At 32.9% G+C, this 6,596-nt stretch overlaps 1 long non-coding RNA gene across 1 annotated transcript; it reads right to left on the bottom strand.

Moving 5' to 3' along the window:
* Window positions 1–746: 746 nt before the first annotated feature.
* On the bottom strand, window positions 747–6,388 carry LOC136285998 (uncharacterized). The gene is made up of 3 exons (XR_010719664.1): window positions 6,242–6,388; window positions 1,352–1,521; window positions 747–1,237 (listed from the first exon to the last, which is right to left on the bottom strand). It is a non-coding gene; the product is annotated as an uncharacterized lncRNA (long non-coding RNA).
* Between the last annotated feature and the right edge of the window lie 208 nt (window positions 6,389–6,596).

Genomic DNA, 6,596 nt, shown 5'->3' with positions numbered 1-6,596 from the left:
TAGGCATCTTCAAAAGCCTCGAGGACTCGACCCTCCATGTTGGTAGCTATAATCCCTTTCCCCTCTTTTTCTGTCTTTCTTACTATTCTCTTTTCTCTCCCCACTATCGCATTTGTTGGCACTAAATAAAGGTGCATTTGTGATTGAGTAAACTGAGTTTGTCCCCCGCTGTGTCTTTTGCGCTCTGAGATCCCTAAAACGAACCATCACGAACCCCGCTTGTGTGAGCGGATCATGACAATATTCAAGAGAGAACTGCAATGAATTGAACTGGAAAGTCTAATGGGAAAATTTTCACAGCCAAGAGAAATAAGAATATGGTTTGGAATAAGCTGAGTTACTGAGGAGAAAACATGAATGTCTGGATATGTTGTTAAAAACCCCTGAGTTTGACAGGAAACTCATGCTTATTTTTGAATCATCGTTTAATACTGGAAAATGATTTTACATGTCTGCATTTTTTTCACAAATTTAGGTGCTTTCTGGAATAAAGTGACACTTAAAAATATGAAAGGTCAATATTGATATTCTGAAAATTTATTTTTTACTTAAGCATAATTAAAATTGGTATTAGACCTTTAAAATATATTGTATAATGTACATAGTTTTTTTCTTGGAGAAACATCAATATTCCTACAGACCTAAAACAGGACTGTGTTGCCAAAAACTTATGATGGTATTTCGTTCTGTTTCTACATATTAGAGACCTGTCTGTACTTAAAATTAAGGTGGAAATTCCTGTTTGTCTTATGATTATATCCTCATAAAAGATGAACTTCAGATTTAATTTTAATGTATAACATTCACATGACCTAGAAACTAAGGTGCACGAAGGCATGTTCAAAAGTTCCTGGATTTTTTGCCAACTGCTGCATGTTACATACATCTGGCTGTAATTAGTGCCAGGGTTAGTGCTATAAAGGCAAAACTGAAGAAAACAGTTTATTAAGTCTGTGCCAGACTCCAGGGCTAGATTGGAGACATTGCTTTTTAAGACCAGCAATTTATACTGATCTGCACTTCTGCCAGAAGGCACTGGGTGACTGTAAAATGCTTCAGTTAGGAACAGTGCTAGGCCTTAAGAAAAAGACAGATTTTTTTTCTTTAATTTTTCTTTTTTAATGAAGAAAACTGAGGCAATGTTCTTTATTGAATTTAGTCTTCACTTTGCTTAAATATAAAGGTGGCATCAGGAATTACTTCTTCTTTCTTTTTCTTCCTATATCAATACCCAGAGCTGCAAATGTAATCAAAGCAATATTTACCATGCTATACAGACAACCTTGATATACGTAAAAAAAAGGAATCCACTATGCTCTGGAAAACTATAGATAGAATATATTACACTTACATGAGTGTCCTTCCTTTGTCAGAGATTTGGTACTCTTTAGTGATGCAGAATCACGCAGAAACAAACTGTATCAGTTATTTCAGTAAAAGGTTGTATCAGAAGAAACTATCACAACCCATGGCAAAAAAAAAAAATTGCTTCCTGAGAAAGATGTTTTGCACTTCATGGGACTGGAACACATAAGAGCAAGAATAAGAAATTAAAAGGAATTAGAAACAAAACTGAAATACACTTCAGTGAAGTGGAACTGAAGTTCTACAGGAAAAGGGTGGCTGTGAGGTCTCTGAGTAGTGTATGGGTATTTTATTCTACAGCATTCTTTAGAATTGCTGTGTCTGTTGCTTTGACTCTAAGTCCTGTGTCACATTTTACAGTAGATTTATTAATCATTTTCTGTACTCAACTTCAGTCAAAAGATTACACAATTTTCTGCTTCACTTGTTTATTAATACAATTCATACTATAGCTTTAATAAAAGGGAAATATTTTCACATCACAAAGTTCTGACATTACAATCTTAGAAAAAATAATCTCTGAGCATGAATAAACACTGTGAATGGCCATTGTCTGTTTTAAAAATTGTGTTCCTCCTTAAAGTACATTTTCTGGGTTTGCTCCAACAGATATCAAAATTCAGATGAAAGCTAAATAAAAAACTTGCAGTTTGTTTTGTTGGTCATCAGTATTTATGTGACAAGTATTCAAATGAAGAATCTGCATTTTTACTGTAACTGGTTTAAAAAACTGATACTTCAGTTCTATTCAACTTCAGCTGCTATAAAAAAAATAAATACTGGATTCAATAATGTGAGATTCATTCAAGCAAAATGAAACTTAATTGATTTCATTATTAATGCACAGAGCATAATTCCCATGGTCCATGTCCTCTCACAATAATAGCATCGAATGAATTAATCAGTAAATAATGTATGAAACTACAACATTCAAAGCATTCTGAGACTGTGGAATGAATTATTAGATATGCATCCACAATTTATAGTCAAGTAAGCTTATCTGGAGTTACCTCACCTACATGATTTTAAAAGACGATAGCCTATTCAAAAGCAAATTTTATAGGTCCCTGCTAAGCATTAAATGGAAATATTTAGTAGATATTAATGCAACAGTTTTGTTTGAGGCAATATTTTTCTTTGACACATTATTTAAAGAAGGAAGCAAAGAGTGAATATTTCTGATAAAAATTAGTAATAAAAAGGGGTATTTAATTTTGTTTTCTATCTTCTTACTAAGGTCTTTCCGGAGGTAAATTTCCATGCTGTTAAACATTTTGAAGAAATAACAATTTACCTTACACCTTTGATTATATAGAAAGCCATTTTTATAGCCTTTGAGGGAATTAGAATAGATTCTTCCTCTCTTCCATTTCTACTCTATGCTTTCTACTTCGTTCTTTCTATTCTTCAGAATTATCTAAAGAGAATTCTTCATCATATAGTGTTTTTGATTTGTCTCTGAATCCTATTCGTTTAGTGATCTTGCATGTCATTGTCTACATTTGAACTAGGGGAATTTCCTGAGAGAGGAACTTTTTCTTTCTTCCATACTGAGATATTCACCCTACCTGCACTGGTGCAAATGGATCCTCTTTAATTTATGTATTAAGATTTTAGAGAAGAGGACTCACAGGTCTGTCCATTAAGGAAAATCAACTAGTTAGAATGTCAAACTTATCCTTGTTCCTTCTCAATAAATTAGTTAATTCTGAATTATTTTATCTATTCAGGACTACAATGCAAATGGAAAATTTCTTCTTCCTAACTTGACCTACCTTTTAAGGAAGAAGTACTGCTACAGGAAGAAAGCATGCAGTCCAATGCTGCAATGACTATCTCGACATAAAAAACCCCACTCAGTTACTGGTCTGGTTACATTTTGACAACCTACGTAGGCAACACTTCCCTGAATCAAACCCGAATTAATACATGAATCTTTTTCTTCTCTTCACAACTGTTTGAAATGAGTCTGAAACAAAGAGTATCATTAAATAGTCTATGCTGTAGTCATATGACAAGCTAAAATAGTTCTGCCACACATAGGTCAATTGTCAATAACTTGTCTTAGGGAAGTGGCCCTTGTGAGCTAGTGTGGTCAGAAGCACCTTTAGGAATTCTGAGTGAAGAGTATGACATGAGTGTCAAGATCCAGTGGGTAATTTTTCAGTAAAATTTGTCCTATGTGTCTTGAATATTCTTACACCCTTGAATAACAATCAGATGAATAAATCATAATTATTATATATTGGTATTTATCAAGATGACATATTAATGGAAATGTTTAGAGATGATACAACATTTCTATCTTTTTTCTACTTTTCTAGATATACATTTTTTTCATTCCTAAAATAAGGTCAATATACTTATGTATTTTGCTGAGTAGCTTAAATTGGCTCTGATGAGAAAATGGTTGTCATCTGAATATTTTTAAGTACATGTATCATGATGTAAAATACATTTTTATCCATATGTTTCAAAGAAGCCTATGTTTTTCTGCTCAACAGCTGTTCTGTCACTTCCTTTCCAGCATTATAGAAACATTATTATTTTTGTCAGCAATCTAGCACAGCTGGCAAGGACAAAAAAGGAACGTTTCTTCCTGTCACCTAAAACATGATCATTTTATTAGCTGTCAACAAGTCCTCAAGTTCACATCAAACACTACTGGCACAACAGATGCACCTCTTTACCAAGAGGGTGGCCAGACACTGGAACAGGCAGTTGATGCCCCAAACCTGGAGACATCAAAGGTGTGTTTTGACACTGCTCTCAACAATGTGCTTTGAGTTTTGGTTGGCCCTGATGAGGTCAAGCAATTGGACTAGATAATGGCTTTGTGTTCCTCCCAACTGAAATAATCTGTTCTGTTGATCCTAACTTAACAACTTAAAGGATTTTCCTTCCTGCAAATGCAGTATTTGTTAAATATTACAGAGAATTTGTGATTTTTTATTTTTAATAATTAATTTTCTCCAAATACATATGCTTTCCTCTAGTATTTATTAATGTTAGAAAAATATTACCCTATTTTATGCTGCGTTGATTATTATTGTTATTGATGTGTTGTGGACATTAATTGGATACTTTGTTTGCAAATATAATTTTATTTTGACTGCTTTAAGAATGTAATGAAAATAATTTTTAATGACTGAGAATGTGAAAAAACCATTAACATCATGATGTTTTAAGAGCAGGCAAGGAAAGTATTGAGATCATAGCATTTTAAAAAAAACACTTTACATATTTTACTGGTCAATATTGTTACAAGTTAGTTTTGAATTAGTAACTGAGAGTTGAAAGACTCTCAATATTATGAAATGCCTTCACCTTTCATCTATTATTCAGAGTGGTCTTTACATCTTCAAAAGGAAGATGCTGCAGCTACTCAGTTTTCAGAATCTTTCAAAAAGCTTGGTTATGCTGCTTTTCTCAAAATTAAAATATTAATAAAACATTAATATTTCTTCATATAAATTTTTCTAGACTCTATACAGTTAATAGTCCATAGGTTATTAATTTTCATTATTCCAGCTTCAATGAGAATAAATAGCTGCCAAAATATTGTTTTAAAGAGAAATTCCCACAAAGGAGAGGAGAAATCATTGGGCCTCAACTAAAGAACCTCTCAACTTCTACAGTGCAGTGAAGGCAATACAAGAGGGAACTGTGTGGATGTGGAACAACTACATTCAAAATAAGTTTCAAAGTAGCTGAAAAAAATAGCTTAAAAATGTAATTATTTGAAGTATATGCTACATCTAAAAGATATGAGACAATGCTGTTGGAGGAGGTATTTAGAAATTTTTTGGTTCAATATAGTGTATTTTAACTTTTCCTCAAGAGTTCTCTTTGTTATAAGATTAAGGCACTGTTTTCCCTATATATGTTGGGCTTCAGTTTTATAGAAAAAATAAAATAGATTCAGAACTTAAAAACAATAAAGAAACCACACCCTCAAAGACTATGTACTAAGAAATACCTCTCTGTCTTTGGAAAGTGGTATCCAAATTATAACTCCAGAGGGGTAAAATACAAATCGCTATACTTATTTACAAAAAGCAAGAAGCTGTGAAGACTTTCTTAGGAGAGCCTTCAAGGGCAATTCTATCTGGAAATCTCAGACTTTTTTTAAAATTGAAGCACCTGGCTCATACATAAATAACTAGAGATGGTTTTATTTCTGGAAGTCCTTATGGTTATTCATTGAGAAAACAGCATGAAATTTTTTAATTTAAAAGGTAATGCTGATAGCTCTATGTCAGAATTATGCGCATAGCCTTTCCTCTCTTTTTGGCTCAGAATGATAATATTTTAAACAATTGTTAGCTGAAGTACAAAAGGAAACATCTGAGTAGAAATCTTGCAGTTTGGGGTCCTTCCTTTTCTGCTGCATTTTGTAACTACTAAGTAGCCATATTTTCTTTCACTTGCTTTGTCTCCAGCTTTTTGAAATTTTGTGTTCTTTTTCTGCAATCAATCTGACCTTTATCAGGATAATGAAAAAAAAAATTGTAGGCCATGAAGATAAGCTTTTTTTATAAAAAGTGTTTTAAATGAAAAAAAAAAAAAAAAAAATTACAGGCCTGCTGTCTACACATAAAGACAAGATAGGAACAAGCCAAATACCAGAGTGTAACACTCTCTCACCAAATTCTTTTAGACATTCCTTATGTAGAGGATTTAATGGTTAATACCAAATTTACTTACTGGAAGTATTTGATGTTGCATAACATTTCGATTCAGCAGAGCAATATGACAATAAATAAAAGCCACAATACAAGTAGAGACTGTGTGTAGCAGAGCACATTAATTGCAACACATATTTAGTTCACAATATAAATATGATTCTCATTGCCATTCTCTGTAATATACTCACTGTCAACAAGCTGGATATCCCCAAAATCTGTAAAGAAATAGAAGTACTTAAACCACCTTAAGTCCACTATTCTCCTTTAATACTTGTTAATTATTTATTTTCTATGCTGCATATTGAACTAAATAATTTATACAGTAACCTCCTCCTCTCCCCCTCCATAATGGGCTAACTAACTCAGGAAGATATTTATCATCTTTGGTTAAATTCAGGGCAAGCAGTAACAGCTGGTTGATTCACTGAGCTGATATAACTGCTTGATTAGGTCAGCTAATATAACCAATTGATCCACTCAGTGGTTGTGGACACTTAGCTAAAATAAAAGCTACCCCTGGTTCCCTTTGTGCTGACATAATTT

Source organism: Chamaea fasciata, unplaced genomic scaffold (assembly GCF_029207755.1).
Source record: "Chamaea fasciata isolate MVZ Bird 193981 ecotype frontalis unplaced genomic scaffold, bChaFas1.0.hap1 SCAF_2, whole genome shotgun sequence".
Taxonomy (NCBI): Eukaryota; Metazoa; Chordata; class Aves; order Passeriformes; family Sylviidae; genus Chamaea; species Chamaea fasciata.
Note: the sequence above shows the minus strand (reverse complement) of the source record. Positions and strands in the feature narration are given on the sequence as shown.